Genomic DNA, 18,493 nt, shown 5'->3' with positions numbered 1-18,493 from the left:
TCTGAAATGGTTCATGTTCAACAAAGTCCATCAGCCTCTGGAGCTCTGCTCCAGATAAGGTTTAAGTCTCCAAATATCAAGGAGCTGGTTCACTCAGGAGCTCCCAAATTAAAATTCAGACCTTTTGTTCCCCCCAGGGCTAAAAGTCACACTTAATTATGCTCTAAGATTAAGACATTCAATGAATAAGTAAATGCTTTTCTCAGGAATTTGGCTGAAAGAAGTTCTTTGTCCCATCAGCCATCAATCTAGCAACTGAAGTGCAGGTGTGGAGAGGTAGTAGGCAAGGAAAGGAGAAGAGTGGAGAGAGTGAGGGGTGAGTTTACAAAGTGAGCTTGTGTTGAGTCAGAACTACCCTTCCAATATCTTCCAGGTCCTCTCGCACCTCCTGGACAGGAGGTGTGCAGTATTTGCTTCTCTGTGTGCTCCCACCATGATGTGTTGCCTCAGCACAGGCCCAAAATAACAGGCCCAATCAATCATGGACTGGACCCTCCAAAACCGTGCACCCGAATAACCTTTTTCTCTTTATAATTTCATTATATCAGCATTTCATAATAGAGATGGAAATCTGACAACACAGCACCCCTCTCATCCCCTCAAACACCTTTCCTTGAATTCAGACTCTCCCACGTACATTCCTTATTAAGGTTTTTCTCAGAATAGAATTTAACCAGCAGACTTCTATTGAAGGGAAGTGATTGCCATGGTTTAAAATAAAGACTTCTGTGAGACTTGGGGCATCTTTGAACAGAGAACAAGCTTCAAACCAAAGAGTCATTTCTTGTCTTGATTTAAAGGGCAGGGAGTGGGCAGCGAAGAAGTGATGACCACCTGATGCTCTTTTATGCATTTTTTTTTTTTGGTTCTTTTTATCTGGAAATTTATAAAAACTTCTCTTTGGCTTGAGAGTTGAGGAATGTTCTGGGCTATTTCTAGATGTATGCCTTTTTTCTTAGTTTGGCAGAACTCAGGATTCAACCCAGGGGCACTCTACCACTGAGTCACATCCCCAACCTTTATTTTATTATTATTTTTTTTAATTATTTTTTATTTATTTTTATTTTTATTTTTTTACTTTGAGACAGGTCTTGCTAAGCTGGCCTGGAACTTGTGATCCTCCTACTTCAACTTTGCTGGGATTACAGGTCTGGGCCACTATGTCCCTCTTTTTATTCCTTGGTCTTTTTTTTTTTTTGGTACTGGAGATTGAACTCAGGGACACTTCACTACTGAGCCACATCCCCAGCCCTATTTTGTTTTGTTTTGTTTTGTTTTTAATTTTTCATTGTTGTAGATGGACAGCATGCCTGTATCGTATCTGTTAATTTTTTTTATATGTGGTGCTAAGGATGGAACTCAGTGCCTCACACATGCTAGGCAAGCACCCTGCCACTGAGCCACATCCCCAGCCCTATTTTGTATTTTATTTAGAGACAGGGTCTCACTGAGTTGCTTAGTGCCTCACTGTTGCTGAGGCTGGCTCTGAACTTGTGATCCTCTTGCCTCAGCTTCCTGAGCTGCTGGGATTACAGGCATGCGCCACTGCGCCTGGCTCCCTTAGTCTTCTATTGACCATCCTCTAATCCCGATGACATCTCAATGTGCAGTTGTTTGTAGGTGCAGACTTCCCCTCTAATACCAGTACTCCTTCCTTCCTGCCACCTTCTCCTCTTGCTGAGTGTGCATGTTCACTGGGGAAGAGCATTATTATTTAAGATGAAGATAAACAAATTAGGTACCTGGCAAGTGTTTATCTTCCTACCAAACACTAATCTTTCATTAAAGGGAGCTGTACTTCATGACAATTATTGGGACATTTCTGCTCCTGCCAATGTAGGCACTACTTAACCAATCTCTCTGGAATGGAAAGGCACCCCCTCCCCAAAATAGGAACTGTGCTCCATCCCCTGGCCATAGAAACACAATCTCTTTCTGCAACTCCACCAGATGGGGACTCTCATGTGGCAAGGTCAAGTTCCAGATGAAGCAAGTCATCCTGTGTCAGAGCTGTCCCAGGAAGGACCAGGCCAGGAAGAGAGTCAGTATTACTGGCTGGTAGGTGATGGAGCTTATTAAAAAGTAACTTCCCTTTGACTGACTTCTCCTGTGATAGAAACAGACCATTTAACCACTGATGTTTCTTTTTAAAGCATAGCTTTCTTTTATCTTATTTTATTTTGGTACTGAAGATTAAACCTAGGGTCTCTTAATCACTGAGCACATTTAAAAAATTGTTTCATACTATTCAATTAAATTACTTATTTAAAAACTCTTTTTTTCTTTTATGTTTAATTTGTTCTAATTAGTTATATATGACAGGTTTTTTTTTTTTTTTTTGAGACAAGGTCTCATTAAGGCTGGACACAAACTTGCAATACTCCTGCCTCAGGAGGACAGGGAGCAATTGCCAGGCTTGCATAGTTCTCCTGGAGTGGTTCAGAGATTAGCTGGAGAGGTCCTTATTCTAAGGATCAGAGAGCCATCGAAACTCTTGGGACACAGGAATAATAAAAATGTGAAAGCACATAACAACCATGACAGCCATCCTTAATTGAGTTTTTTTTTTTTTTTTTTCCCCCTGGGCCCTCTTCATTTCATTAGCACCTCACTGGTGCCTGGGAGGTGGTGGTGGTATATGATTCCCATTTTTACAGATAAGGAAACCAAAGGGCTACAAACATGGGTTAGGAATTAGGAATCTCAGATTCAAGCAGTGTGTTTTTTTGTTTGTTTGTTTTTGTTTTGTTTTTTGTTGGGGGGTGGGGTACCTACAGAGAATTGAGCCCAGGATCACCTAACCATTGAGCTATATTCCCAGTCCTTTTTATACTATTTAAAGTTTTGAGACAGGGTCTTGCTAAATTGCTGAGGCTGTCCTCAAACTTGCCAATCTCCTGCCTCAGCCTCCTGAGCTGCTAGAATTACAGGCACACCACCACACCTGACTTTGTTTTTTAGACTGACAGAACTGCAATGAAGACAGTACAGATTTCCAATATGCCCTGAATCTTCCCTTTTACCGACATCTTTTATCAGTATGATATCTTTATCCCAATTAATGGAGCAATGTTGATATATTACTGTTAACTGAAGTTCATATTTTATTCATATATTCCTAGTTTTTACCTAATCTCCCTTTTGTCTTCCAGATCACATCCAAGACATCATATTACATTTAATTGTCTAGTGTCCTTAGGCTCCTCTTGACAGCTTCTCAGGCTTTTCTTATTCTTGATGACCTTGACAGTGTTGAGGAGTGGTGGTCAGATCTATCTTTCTTTCTTTCTTTCTTTCTTTCTTTCTTTCTTTCTTTCTTTCTTTCTTTCTTTCTTTCTTTCTTTCTTTCTTTCCTTCCTTCCTTCCTTCCTTCCTTCTTTCCTTCCTTCCTTCCTTCTTTCTTTCTTTCTTTCCTTTTTTTTTTAGACTTCTCCTCAACTGGGATTGGTTTGATGTTTTCTCACAGCAAGACTAGGGAATCTGGGGTGAAAGGAAGACTACAGGCGTAAAGTGTCATTTCATCACGTTGTATCAAGGGCACATCTAACAACATGACTTACCCTTATTGACCCTGACCTTAATGGTTGTGGTGGAGTTTGTCAGTTTCCACTTTCCACCCAATACTCTTTAGAGGGAAATCACTGTGCACAGCCCACACTGTGGAGTAGGGAATTGTGCTGCCTTCCTGGAAAACTGGTTATTTACATAAACTATGGAATTCTCCCGCACAGGGAAATGTGTCAATACAGTGTACATGTCTGTAAATATATATGTTGCATTATGATTAGCTAATACTCTAATACTTAGATTGAGGTTCTTTCTTATACCAAATGAAAACCTGTCTAGGAGTTTTTGTGTTGATTTATATTTTGTACTTAAGGTCTTATGGGATCTGATTTTGTACTTAAGGTCTTATAGGACCTCATGTTTTTTAAGGTCAAACTTATGAGAGCTAACTTTTATTAAGTGCTTATTCTTTTTTTAATATTTATTTTTTAGTTATTGGCGGGCACAACATCTTTGTTTGTATGTGGTGCTGAGGATGGAACCTGGGCCGCACGCATGCCAGGCGAGCGCGCTACCGCTTGAGCCACATCCCCAGCCCCATTAAGTGCTTATTCTATGCTGGTGCTATTCCAAGTGTGTCACGTATTGTGCTAACTCTTAACTACCCTCTGACGTGGAAACTAGTATTATCTTCATTTTACAGATGAGGAAGCTGAGGCTCACGAAGGTTAGATAACTGCCCATATAATGGGAAAGTGGTAGAGTTGGGGAAACCCTGGTAGTTTTGATCCAGAGCTCATTCTATAGCTGCTGCTGCATCTGTCCTTCCTGCGTAGTGTTATGGTTGGATTTGGAATGTCCCCAAAAGCTCATGTGTGGAACACACAGTCCCCAATGTGGAAAGCTCTTGAGGGTTGTAACCACATCAGTGTATTTTAATCCATTTGATGGATTAATAATTTGGATGGACTATTGTGTGGTAACTGTAAGCAGGTGGGATGTTGCTGGAGGAAGCAGGACACTGTGGGTGTGGCCTTGGGGACTACATCTGTACCTGGCCCCTTCTGGTACCTCTCTCTCTGCTTCCCGGCTGCCATGAGCTGACAGCTTTCCTCCACTATGCCCTTCTACCAGGATGTTCTGTCTTAAGTAGGACAGAGAAATGGAGATGGCTAACCATCGGACTGGACATCAAACTGTGAGCTTAACATTCCTCCTCTAAATTGTTCTTGTTAGGCTTTTGTTTTCGTACCAGGAATTGAACCCAGGGGTGCTTAACCACTGAACCCCATCCATATCCCTTTTTAAAAATTTTGTTTAGAGACAGGGTCTCTCTAAGTTGCTTAGGGCTTCGCTAAGTTGCTGAGGCTGGATTTGAATCTGCAATCCTCCTGCCTCAGCCTCCAGAGCTGCTGGGATTACAGGTGTGAACCATTGCACTTGGCTTATTAGGTATTTTGGGTCACATTAGCCAAAAGGCGACTAACATATTTGACTCCATCTCAATGCCAGGAATATGTGCTAGTCCTATCTCCCAGGAGGTAACAGAGCTGTCGTTATCCTACGAGGCAAGGCTGTTCTGAGGGCAGGGACCAGGTGTTGCCTCAAGACTTCTGGCTGCTGCAGCTCTGAGCTAGGCACAAGGCAGTTTTAGCCTTCAGACCTTCGGCATTTAAGCAAGATTTGCTGTGAAGTTTTGGTTTCTCATCTAAAATAGCACTCTCCTCATAGGGTTGCTGTGAGGATCAGGAGGAGATAAGTCTGCCAAGCTCAGCAGGGGCTGGTGGGCAGAAAGGATCTGGGATAGGGTATGGGGAGTGAAGCTCATGGAGCCCAGGTCCACAGTGGTCAGCCCTGGCTGGGGCTCCCTTGCAGGTCAAAAGATCATGGAACTCAAAGCATTTCAAAGTTAAGTTTTTCAAGTGTGTTTCTCACATACCACTAAATAAACTCATGATCCGTAGAAGGTCTTCTCGATTTTTCTCAGTATTTCACAATACTTTTTGCACTTCCCTCTCTGCCTTCCCCCCACATTGTTCTCCCAGGCAGCAGGTGCTTCTGGTCTGGCTCTGACTTTCCATCCCCTCCCCTTGTCCCCTGATTTTTATCTCAATGGTGGCAGAGCAAGGCTCCTTCCCAGAAGGGACTGAGGACAGTGCAGTCAGGATGATTGCTGGGTTAGCAGGGATGAGAAAGGCCGGGAACCTGCCAGGCACGTCTATCCTGCCATCACACTAACTTCTTGCAGTTCAGCCAAGGTGAAGGCGCTGGTATCGGTCTCCTTGGGTTTCACTAACAAAGGACCACAACCAGCTGGCTCAGAGCAACAGAAATGTATTCTCCCACAGTTCTGGAGATTATGTTACCAAAAGCTCAGTCCTTGTCCCCAGGGCCAATAATATAACGAGGACACAATTTTGAGGAACAAAAAAAAAAAAAAAAAAAAAAGAAGGTTTATTGTTTTTCTAGCAAAGGAGAAACACAGGAACTCCTGTCCTAGAGACTGTGATTCTGCCCATCAGGGAGAACAGAGGGTTTTAAAAAGAGGATTCAAAGGCTACACTCCAGGTGTGCCCTGATGGGGGTCCCAGGTGCGTTCTGATGGTGTGTTGAAATTTGCTTGTTAGTTTGGGAGACAGTTACTCCCTAGATCTTCTGGGACATCTTGCTGTGGCGGGAGTGTGCTCAAGGAAGATAACTAGGCCTAGGAGGGGGAAGAAAAGATAACCCTGTCTCCCTAATCCTGTTAGGAAAGGGGAGAGGGAAAAGTGAGGGGAAAAAAATCCCTTTAAAAAATATGGGCTGGGGATATAGCTCAGTTGATAGAGTGTTGGCCTCCAATGCACAAGGCCCTGTGTTCAATTCCCAGCACCATTAAAAAAAAAAAAAAAAAAAAAAGTAAGCCCCAGTGGTAGAGCTACAAGGGCTACATTTAAAGCACGAGGTGGACCACAGAGTTCAGAAATCAAGGTGCTGTCAGGGAACAAGCCTTTCCTGCCTGACCTCGACTGCTTGGCCTGCTGGCAGGCCTCGGCATTTCTTGGCTTATACGTCTATCACTTTGTCTTCACATGGCACCCCTGGCCCCTGTGTGTGTCTAAACTTTCCTCTTCTGTAAGAAGTGCAGTCACCGGATCAGGGCCTTCTCAGAATACGAACTCATCATCAGTTGACTCCACCTGCAAAGACGCTATTCCCAAACAATCACCCCACAGGTTTAGGGATAAGATGTTCTTTTTTTGAAACACAATTCAATCCAACTAGTATATTCAAACAGTAGAATTATATAAAAAAATGAATTGTAACCACCTACAACATAATTCTTCAATATGATTTTATACATGCTGAGTGATAAAAGCGAGTATGACAAAAAATTTTCTAGAAAATTTGAAAATAACCAAAATTAAACATTACTTGTGCATTATACTAATTAAACATAATTTGATATGAATTAGACATCGATTAAACATAGCATTAATAAAACTACTTTTTAAAAGGAAGGAAATTAAAAATACAAAATGAAAGTAAAGGACTGTGGGAAACACATACGTAAATATAAGTTATTATTAATATTTTAGGTATTGAAAGATGTGAACACACACACATACACACACACACACACACACACACACACACACACAGTTGTTCTTTTTTTATCCATGGGCAATTAGTTCCAGGAGCCCTAGCAATACCAAAAGCCACAGATGGACAAATTCTGTATATAAAATGACACAGTATTTGCATATAACCTATACATATCCTCTTGTTAGCTTTCAGTCATTTCTAAATGACTTATGATAACTCAGATAATGTAATTGGTATATAAACAGTTTTTTACACTGTATTGTTTCAGGAATAATGATAAGAAAAAAGTCTGTACATGTTCAGTACAGATGCTATTTTAAAAAAAAATAACTTCAACCCATGGTTGGTTGAATCCCGTGGATATGGAAGGCTGACTGCATAATTCTGAAATGAATAAGATAAAAGAGCCGGGCACGGTCGCACAAACCTGTAATCTCAGCTCTAGACCTTCTTGCTTCCTCCTGGCAGATGCAGGACTAGACCTGCCTCCTTCCGGTCAGGCAGCTGCCCTGGCCACAGCTCAAATCTTCATGGACGAGGGGCTTAGTCATGTTCAAGACCATCTCTTTTTTTGTTGGTTGCCCTGAGATACAGGCCATTTTTGTTCTATGTTTCATAGATGATGATTATAAGAAGACAGAGGATGGTCCAAATGGCAAATCTGAAGAAGTTGGTGGTCCTCCCAGGCTGATCCTGACATTCTGGGAGCAGGCAGTGCTATTCCTGAAGACTGAGGCAACTCTCAGGATTTGCACACTAAACATGGGACCAGGACACAAAGATCTGGGCCACCAGTGGAGAAATTTCAGACAGTGCTGGTTTCCTGCCAGGAAGGGCAGAGGAGATGCAGACAGTCTCTGCTCTTCTCAGAGGACTGTAGCAAATAAAGCCTACCACTGTGGAGATGCCCGGGCCCACCCATGTCCTGTGAAGATAGTGCAGGCATGACCCAGTGCCCTGGCCTGTTCCCTGGGGATGTAGGCCAGGGCTAAGTAGGAAGAGTCATCAGCCTGACAGAGACTACAGGAAGCAGAAAACAGAGCCAAGAAGTCTTCCCTGTGTGTTTACTCACAAAAATGAGTCACTTAAAACGAGAGAGAGAGAGAGAGAGAGAGAGAGAGAGAGGAGAAAAGTGAGCCTTGTGACCACGTTCTCTTTCCTCTTCCACAGGGCAAGTGGGGCACGTGATGCCATTGGGCAGAGGTCTCTGCCTGACAGACCTGTGTGCCTTCACCACATTTCCGGACTGAGCTGAAGCTCAGAAGGGAAACTGACACAGGAAAGTCCCTGCAGGAAGCCTGCTGCTGGTGCAGGTTGCCAGGGCAACCTGCAGCTGCTCTCTTTCTTTGAAAGAGGATGGGCTTGTGGAAGCCCAGACGTGCTCTACCCTCCAATGGTGCAGCCCCATGGGACTGGCCATGCATTCGCATCTCATCCAATCCACTTCTCTGGGGAGTTGGGTGCAGGGCCATGATGCCTATTTGACATGTGGAGAGAACTGAGGCCCAGAGTCATGAAGTAACTGAATGTTTAGACACTGAGCCCGGGTACATCCCCTCTACCGCCAGCTGCCTGATCCATGGCATGGCTTTCTACGAGCTCTCCCATCTACAAGTGTGCCCATTCATGTGAGAAATAAGTCATGAGTCACTCTCTTCCACCAAGTCACAGAGAAGAAAGCGCTGCAGGGAGGTAGGGCAGCCGGCAGCTGTAGTCAGCCTGACATGCCAATATGTGACTGGGACTTGAATCCAGGGCTTTTCCCATGACACCAGCTGGCTGCTGTCCCCCTCACCACATCTGGAAAAAATGACTCAGGTGGCCGTGGGCTAACCATGACATCCTCATGTATGAAGATGCCCTGTCATTTATGAAGCACTTCAAAGTGGGGACGCTGCCCTGGCTTTCCCCCAGGCTGTACTAAGTAAAGGTCATGATGTTTGTGGAAACGTGAGCGTACTGGTGGCTGGCTCACAGGAAAGGGTTTCAAAGACTGTGCCTGAGATAAAGCTGGCTTCTGGGGGCCTCTGCAGAGAGGAGCAATACACCCTGTCTCCTTGTCGGGTTGGAAGGCTGGAAGTTCCAGTCCTCCCCATCCTGTCCAGTTTTGGTGAGTTCTGTCTGACTAGTTGCCACTTTTCTTGCCAAGGTCAGTGCCACAGAACACACTAACCACACAAGACAGGCAGGAGCAAGAGGGGTTCAGGCCCAAAGACAATTTCTGGCCTCCCTCTGGATATAAATGAATGTTTTGGATCCTGTCTCCACAGAGGATTCCACAACTTTCTCTCATTCCCTGTGATTCTTTTTTTTATAGAGAATATTATTATTATTATTATTATTATTATTATTATTATTATTAGTTGTTCAAAACATTACAAAGCTCTTGACATATTCCAGACTCAGGGAACTGAGGTGGCCTAAAGTGCCTACCCAATCCCTGCATTGAAATAGGGCTCAGGCATTTGATTTCCTTCTCTGCCAAGGACAAGAGGTCAGCAATAGCCTCTCTGAGACAGTAACAGAAATAATAATAATAATAATAATTACTATTATTATTATTATTATTATTACTACTGAGGATTGAACCCAGGGGCGCTCAACCACTAAGCCACATCACCAGCTCTTTTTTATGTTTTATTTAGAGTTGCTAAATGCCTTGCTAAGTTGCTAAGGCTGGCTTTGAACTTGCAATCCTCCTGCCTCAGCCTCCCAAGCCACTGGGATTACAGGCATGTGCCACCGAGCCCAAGTAACAGGAAATAATCCTCCTAGATTCCTCAGAAAACTTGGAATGAAACCGTTATTCGACCCAGCTTTCCCACGGTTTATACCCAAAGGACTTAAAATCAGCATACTACAGGGACACAGCCACATCAATGTTTATAGCAGCTCAATTCACAATAGCAAGCTATGGAACCAACTTAGATGCCCTTCAACAGATGAATGGATAAAGAAAATGTGGTGTATATACACAAAATGGAATATTATTCAACCTTAAATAAGAATAAAATTATGGAATATGCAGGTAAATGAACAGAACTAGAGAATATTATGCTAAGTGAAATAAACCAATCCCAATACACCAATTTTTTCTCTGATAAGCAGATGCTGATCCATAGTGAGGGTGGGGGTAGGGAAGAAGGAAGGAACTTTGGATTGTGCAGACGGGAGTGAGGGGAGGAGTGGGACGGTGGGGATGGGAAGGATGGTAGGATGAGACAGACATTATTACCCTATATACATGTATGATTACCCTACCAATGTGACTCTGCACCATGTGTAGCCAGAGGAATGAGAAGTTGTGCTCCATTTGTGTACAATGGGTCCAAATGCATTCTACTGTCATGTATAACTAATTAGAACAAATTAAATTTTTTTATAAATAAATATTTTTTTAATCTGAAAAAAGAAAAAAAAATCCTCCTAGACAAGCCCTTCCCACCTCTGGGTAGGGAGGGATGGGGGAGTCCTTACTGCCAGTTATCCTGGGGCAGGCAAAGGTGGAGGGGTGGGAGGATTTCCTCCCCTTTCTGGGCCACAATAGAGCCACTCTGGCCATCTGGGGTGACCAGATGACAGCAGGTGGTGTCTATAGAGGCACACACAGGTAACGTGGTAGGTGCTGAGCTGACACTTTAGTTGGCCTTGATCTGCCCACTGCTCCTGCCTATCTTGTGTGGTTAGGATGTTCTGCAGCACAGACCACAGGCCGTTGAGAAAAGTGGGCAGCAACCCAGTCAGACACAGAGCTCACCCACACCAGACAGGATGGAGAGTCCTGGAGCCTCTGACTTCTCATCCAACCAGGAAGTGGGGGCGATGGTTCCTATCTTCAAAGCAGCCCCCAGAAGCCAGACTTATCTCAGGGACAGCCTTTGAAACCTTTTCCTGTGGGCCAGACGCTGGTCTGTGCTTTCAGTCTACCAGATGGGAGGCACGTGGCCTCCATCCTTCTTGGGGAAGCCATGTAGGATGATTCCAGGCCAAGAAGTGGGGGTCCCCACAGGAAGCAATAACTAGGCATGGGAGCAGAACTGCCCCCAAACAAGTTAGACATGTATTTAAGGTGTTCCTTCTTCTTAAATCTGGGTTGAGGCTGTCCTCTGGCTCCTGGGAGATGTGGATATTGAGTTGTCCAACATTCAATCCTGGGAGACGGGGTGACCAGATGACAGAGACCTGACCCTCTCTTTTCCTTAGGCTGGAGGAAAAGCTGTGATAATGCCCTGGTGAGGAACAGGAGAGGGTCAAATGCATCACCCTTGGATAGGGAGGGATGGGGGAGTCCTTACTGCCAGTCGTCCTGGGGCAGGCAAAGGTGGGGGTGGGAGGATTTTCTTCCTTTTCTGGGGAACAAGAGGGCCTGGATATTGCTTTGGGTGGGAACTGAAGGGGCCCTGACAGATGGAGGCTTTCAGATACCTCCCTTCTGGAGACAGATGGAGATTACTCTCTGCTGTATGCTTCCTTTATTCCCCACTGAAGTGGGGCCTGTGGTCAGACGAACTATCGGGGGGATCAGGGAAGGCAATGTCCTCTTCCTGAGGCCTGAAAGAATCACCGTCACCAGTCCCTTGAATTGCAGAAGTAGAATCCTAACAGCAAGATGGGAAGGCTGGAGTGGGTCTTTCTGACGCTCATGTGAGGCTGTACCCTGTGAAACTTTCAGAAATTCCAAGAAGGGGAACTCTCTGTTTGGGTTTAAAAAGGAATCATAATTCCATTTTGGAAGTGGTGAAGTCCCAACATCAGTTGATGGCATATGAAACACACTCATGTCACAGAGGAGATGTCAGGGGTTGCAGGCCAAAGAGAGGGTGGGGGGAGAGGGAGAGACCACAAAAAGATCTGCTGTCTGAGGAGCAGGGGCAAACCACTGACAGCAGCAGCAACCCAGGGAGTCCCTAGGATCTTGTGAGCAGTTTGTGACAGCTGCATCTGCCTAGGCGGGGGCTAAGGACAGGCCAAGTGAGGCCAGATCACACAAGCTCCTTCCACTCTGCACATCACAAAGTGATCAGGAAATAACAGTTTTGAAAAATGTCAAAACAAAACCAGAAGCTACCAAACGTGGAAAATAGTACCACCTCAAAACCCCAAACTGAAAAGGTGTCAAGAGGAAAAAAATTGAGGGTCCCAGAATGGAATGTTGGTTGTCTCTTCCCCACCTTGACCGGAAGTGGAAAAGAGGGAAGGTTAGAGAACTAGATCCCAAGAACAGCACAAAGGAACCAGGAGATGGCACAGGCAGCCTGTGGGAAGTTGAGGGAAGTCCCTGAGAGAAGGTGTCCCTGAGCATCACTGCAGAAGCCAGGGGCACCTGGAGGAGCAGTTGGACTTGCCTTTGTCCAGGGATCCTGGCTGCCTGGGAACATAAGTTCTAGTCCCAGCAGAAGGACTCCCACCTGCTGAGTGGAGTGGACCCTGGTATGGGACATCAGGCTTTCAGGAGAAGGAGTAGAGCCTAGCCCTGTCCATCACCTGTCCCTGTAATCCTCCAACCTAAACAAAGCAGAAAATAAGTCATCCAGTTCCAAACTCCAGTACTGAGGGAATGACAGGTATGTAGAAAGGTGTCAAAAAGAATTGGTTCCCACACATTCAGGCATCAGATGGTCTGATCAGACTCACTCATGCAGAATTAGGAGAGAGCACGGAGGCTAAGCAAACAGGGTAGATTTCAAAAAGAAGGGTGGCAGGGTGGGAGAAGGAAAATAAGCAAGAAACACCACATGAAAGATGAACAAGAATGCAAGGATAAGTTGACAAATCAACTAAATGAAATGAAAAGGAATTGCAGAGCTAAGGGGAAATTTTGAGGATAAAAACGAGAGCTTTATCGAACTATGAGAAAAGTTAGAAGTATCAAAGAAGCTAAAAGATTTTCTGGCTCAGAGGGAAAATCTTCAGATAATTATAGTAAACACAGAAGATTTTGATGCGTGGAGCCCAAACACAAACCATCCAACATAAATTGGATGTTGAATTTCAGGTCAAGATATGAGCACAGGTAAACTTCCCCCTATGACCCTCATATCCTAGCACAAATACATATGAAAGCTTAATAAAACTAAAAACATATTTAAAATGCTATCTCCAACTGGTGTGGCAGTGCACATTCGTAATCCCAGCCGCTCAGAAGGCTGAGGTAGGAGGATCACAAGTTTAAGGCCAGTCTCAACAACTTATCGAGACCCTAAGCAGCTTAGTGAGACCCTGACTCAAACTAAAAAGGAATGGAAGTGTAGCTTAGTGATAAAGGGCCCCTGGGTTCAATCCCTAGTATGTAGGAGGTTGGCGGGGGGATGATCTCCAAGCTCCAACCAAGGGAAATCTTTAAGGGCAAAGCAGGAGCAAAGGTGTAAATGGGAGCTAATGCTTTCAGGCCCATGGGGACTCAGAGTAGATGAGTCATGATTGTGGTTACACTGAGTCATGAGCCCTGCAGACAGCAGGAAACCATGAAGCCGGGAGGCAGGGCCATGCTGCCTCTCCATGGAAGACACATCCTAAGGTTGTGGACAAACAGGAGCCATCGGCCCAGTAACGGATGGAAACAGAGCCAACAGTCCTCATCATTCGACTAAGACTTGGTTTGGGGTCAGTGCTTCATCCATAGGACAACGCTGAGAACCATCCCTCCAGAACCCAGAGCACACAGGAAGGAAGTCCCAACAAAAATGGCTCCAGGGAAGATTGAGTTGACACACAGAAATTATAACATCTATCAAAAAGTCCATCAACACCAAAGGCAGTGTCCAGACCTCCCAAAACAAGAAGATTCACATTTAAAGACCAGACATGAGACAACAGACAATCTTGAAGAGACTTTAAATAAAAGTGTGTATATAAAACTTCAGAGAACTACACAAACGACCATCATAAATAAGAACAGGTGATAATAATACAAAAATAGGCAAATATTTTACAAAGCAGAAATTAGAAAATAGTAACATAGTTACTAAGATAACAATACATAGTCTTATTTGTGCTTTATAGATGTGTTTTTTGCAGTGCTGAGGTTTGAACTCAGGACTTCATGTAGTTTAGGCAAGTGCCATAACCACTGAGCCACATCCCCATCCCTGTGTGGGGTTTTTGTACACAAATATTCATGTGGACATACATAGCCAAAAATTTGGAGGACTATACATCAAGTTGCAGGTAGTGGTTAACTCTGAGAATGGGATTAGGGCTTTTTCTTTTCTTTCTTTTTTTAATTCATGGAATACTTCACAAATTTGTGTCACACTTGTGCAGGGACCATGCTAATCTTCTCTGTTCCAATTTTAAAATATGTGCTGCCAGAGGCAGCATGGGATGTTTTCTATATTCTTCTTTTTGCCTCTCTATACCTTCAAACATTTTTATAGTGAATATGTAATGTTTTAATTAAAAGAAAAAAATCACCAAGAGTTGTATTTTAAACTGATGGGGAGCTGGTGGCATTCTGGCTCAACTGTGTCACAACGAGTAAATAATCATGAATTAAACCATAGGGAATTAATAAAACTTTATTATTTCACAAGAAAATAGTTGAATACATTTTGAAAAAAATGTTTATAATATATTTTGGAAGTTCTGGCTTTATTGAGGCTAAATGTCACACTCAAAATGATCCACTTCAAAAAGAACTAGGCAGCCATCTTTCAGAGAGGCCATAAAAGAGGTCCAGCATAAGGCCAGAGCGAGCAGAGAAGGCCCAGGGGTAAAACCAGGCCCAGTGGCACAGAAATGCCACACATCAAAGGTCAGGTGAGGGAAGGGCGGGTATTTGGGATGTGATACAGTGGTACAGCATTGCCTAGCATGCACGAGGCCCCGGATTCAATCCCCAGCAACACACACACTCAAACACACACACACACACACACACACATACACACACACACACACACACACACACACACACACACAAAGTCATGAGGGCAAGTACTTGACATTCCATGCACTGATTGGGGTATAATCTGCTTCTCCCATGGGAAATTACTTGGAATCTTCTGTGAGGAGAAAGAGATATTCTTTACTTAATGATGGCTAATAACTCTCCTGAGCAATTCCAGATAAGGCCACTGCAGTAAATTAAAGTGATTTTCAGAACTGGCCTAAAACAAATGTTTTCCAACTTCAGAGTTAAAGTGTATCCCCTGGCCACAGCGTCCTGAGGGAATGTAAATAGAAATACCTTTGACCCCAGGGCCCTGCTCCGAGGTGCCTCCTTTCCCTCCCTGGCAGGGCTCTGGTATTGCTTCAGTGTGACTAAAACATTAAAGCCTTCCTATACTTCTCTTTGGGGTCACTCACTGTACTCCAGTGAATTGGAAGATAGTTTTACATTAAGAGCCAACCTGGTCATCACCAAGGCCATTTGCTGACTCTACCTTACTGTTAGTGTTGGCCATTAGCAGTACAGCTTGCAGGTTTTTGTAGTCACCGTCACTGCCTAGTGAGGACATCTCTGTGTACTCTGACCATGGCTACTGCTGCGTCCATATTGTGCACCTATGACAATTAGACCCAAGAGTGCCCTTTCTCAAGGCTCTGGGTCTTTCTCTATTGGAAAACCATCATGATATTCGGATTTTGTTAGGATACAACTCTTGTCCACCACTTGCTGAAAAGAGTTGTCTTTGATGTCTGTTGGGAGAATGCACTTTCTTGGACATAGTAGAACACAGCCTGCTGTCCACCCTACAGGGCAGAAGAAGGTCCCTCCTATCTGTAGCCACCCAGAGCTAAGTGCAAAGTCACTAATCACCATCAACCACCCAGGGGTACATTCAGGAGACTCCTCCCCCAATCCATTTCAAACAACAGCCTTCTAAGGTGGAATGAACCTTTGGCCCAGCACACTCTTCAGGGGTCAAGGTCACTTTTGTGTCCCTCACTCCCCCAAGCTATAAACCTGCTCTCTAGGGTCCTGCATCAGTCTTTAAAGTTCTCCTCTTTGTTCCAGAAATTTTAGCAGGTTGTCATTCACAGTGGATACCTGAAACCCCATTTGGCTATTCCAATCACATGCCTTCCCTAGTGTGCAGCCTCTGCCATAGGATAGTAACTTGTTAGACATACCCTGCCCTCAATAGCCCAGCTCTGCCCTACTTCTCTGGAAATCTATTTCCCATCATGGGTCACCTGTGGTTCCTCATTGTTTACTCACATGTTGCTATGTAACAGCCAAAGCCAACCCAATCTAAAATAAGGTGTTCCAACAAAACCAAGAATCTGTTTCCTCTAAATTTATACTAGGTTGAATTACTTTGGAAAAGAGCACCCTAAAGCAACCATGAGTCAGTGTTTACTGAGCATCTGAAAGAACAAAGCGTAGGGCAGACACAGATGAAGGCTACAATGGTCTTTGCTATGGTTTGAACGCATCTCACAAAGAACAAGAGTGTTGGAAACTTAATCCCCAACACAACCATGTTGACAGGTAGGATTTTAAGAGGTGATTAGGTCATGAGGGCGCTGCCCAGGTGAGTGGCTTAACATTGCTATGGAGAATGAGTTGGTTATACAAGTTGAGTCTGGCCACATCTTGCCTTTCCGCCTTCCACCATGGGATAACACAGCACAAAGACCCTCACCAGATGTAAACCACTAAATCTTGTACTTCTCAGTCTCCAATACTATAAAAATAGACCTCTGTTCTTTATAAATCATCCAGAATTATTATTCTGTTATAGCAGCACAAACCAGATTCAGAGTCTCCAATTCTGTGGCACCAACTAGTGTCCTATGATTCCATTCACCTTTGATATTAACTACCATGAGTAAGTGTAGACACTAAGGACTAAGGGCTCAGTTCCACAAGACTGCCCTCACTTCAAATAGAAGTTTCAAGTCCCAGATTGCCACTTATTTGTCTGACCAACCAGCTATTTACCAAGAGTTATCATGAGCCCCTCCTCAGGCCTGATGGGTTTGCTAGAATGTCTCAGATCTCAAGAAAACACTTTGCTAACTAATACAGTTCACTATAAACTCAAGAACAGTGAAATGGAAGAGCAATTCAGGCCAAGGTTGTGGGAAGGGGTCCAGAACTCTCCAGATATGCCCCCTTTCCAGCATCTTAATGTGTTCCCCTACCCGGAAGTTCTCTGAACCCTTTCACTAGGAGGTTTTTTAGAGGTGCCTTTACATTGGCATGCTTGATTAAATCACTGCCCCCTGCTGATTAACTCAGGTGTGTGTCAGGGGTAGCTCCAATGCTTTGATCATGCCTTGGCCTAGAAGTCACCATTCCAAGTTGTCTAGGGACCCAAGTCCCAGTCACCTTGTTAGCATACAAAAGATACTCATATCTCAGACCAAGCATATATTTATCACATATGGAAAGACGGTGGGCCCCTTCACAAAATAGGCTTCCTGGTTTGGAAGATAAGCAAAGTCATCATACTTTGCTGTTTGCCTGCCACAGTCCCCGTTTATACATATTGTCCCAGTATAATGATTATTCCCACCCCATTTCACTCTTAAGAATCTCACAGTTTGTAGGCTAAGAGTAAGACCACCGCCCTAGAGATAAGGCAAATTCAGATGAAAGGAGAACTTGGAAATTCAGAGTAGAACACTGCATCCAATGTTGGGTAAAGGATAGTCATGATTTCTCAGAGTGGAAACTGAGGCTTCAAGTGCTTAAGGAGCTTCTCAGGCCCACGGAGCTGGCTAGAGAGCACTGGAACTGGTATATCAGGATCCTACTATCCTTTCACACACTCCTCCCAGCAGGGAAAACAGGCTTCGGGAAAAGAGAGAGGGCATAGGGTTAGATTCAGCACTTCCCAAGAAAGTCTGCTTTTACTGCTTCTCTGTAAAGCCAAATAACAGGTTAAAAAGTTGGCTTTAAAGGGAGGCATTGGAGAAAAGAATATGGAAGTTAAACATATGAAGACCTGAAGCCCTATTTGGCATCCACAGAACCACAGGCTCTGAATGTTGAGTGAAAATAGCTTAGGGTCAGAGTGCAGGCATGTGAGACTGAGAGAGAGAGAGAGGAGAGATTTCATAAATGTCTATCTGACTGCATTTTATTTAGGAGTTTTACCTGTGTCTCAGTGCTCCCTCCCTACCATGGCTGGCCCCATTTCCATCCACTGCTGACTACTCCCAGGTGCCATGTTCCTGGTCCTTGTGACTCAGGCTATCCCTGCACAAAGGCAGAAAGTGGAAGGCTCTTCTACCCACCAAGGACTTACTGCCTGTGTCTGCAGGAACATTAGGCCTTGAGAGCAACACCACATGGTTTCCACGGAAACTCACTCAAAGAGCCCTCCCCACCCCCTCTCAGAAGGATGCCCCCTTCTCCTGGGTGAGGGAGGAGGCTTGCAAGTTGGAAGGAGCTAATGGGAACTCTGGCTTGGGCCCATGTTCAACTCAATTATTTACCCACATCTAG

General features: G+C 44.3%; 1 pseudogene; it reads right to left on the bottom strand.

Annotated features, from left to right (window-relative positions):
* Positions 1–14,312: 14,312 nt before the first annotated feature.
* LOC113181658 (U6 spliceosomal RNA) lies at positions 14,313–14,410 on the bottom strand (annotated as a pseudogene).
* Between the last annotated feature and the right edge of the window lie 4,083 nt (positions 14,411–18,493).

The sequence above is a fragment of the Urocitellus parryii genome, chromosome 12 (assembly GCF_045843805.1).
Source record: "Urocitellus parryii isolate mUroPar1 chromosome 12, mUroPar1.hap1, whole genome shotgun sequence".
Classification (NCBI taxonomy): Eukaryota; Metazoa; Chordata; class Mammalia; order Rodentia; family Sciuridae; genus Urocitellus; species Urocitellus parryii.
The sequence above is the reverse complement of the archived record's forward strand: the minus strand, read 5'-3'. Positions and strand labels throughout refer to the sequence as shown.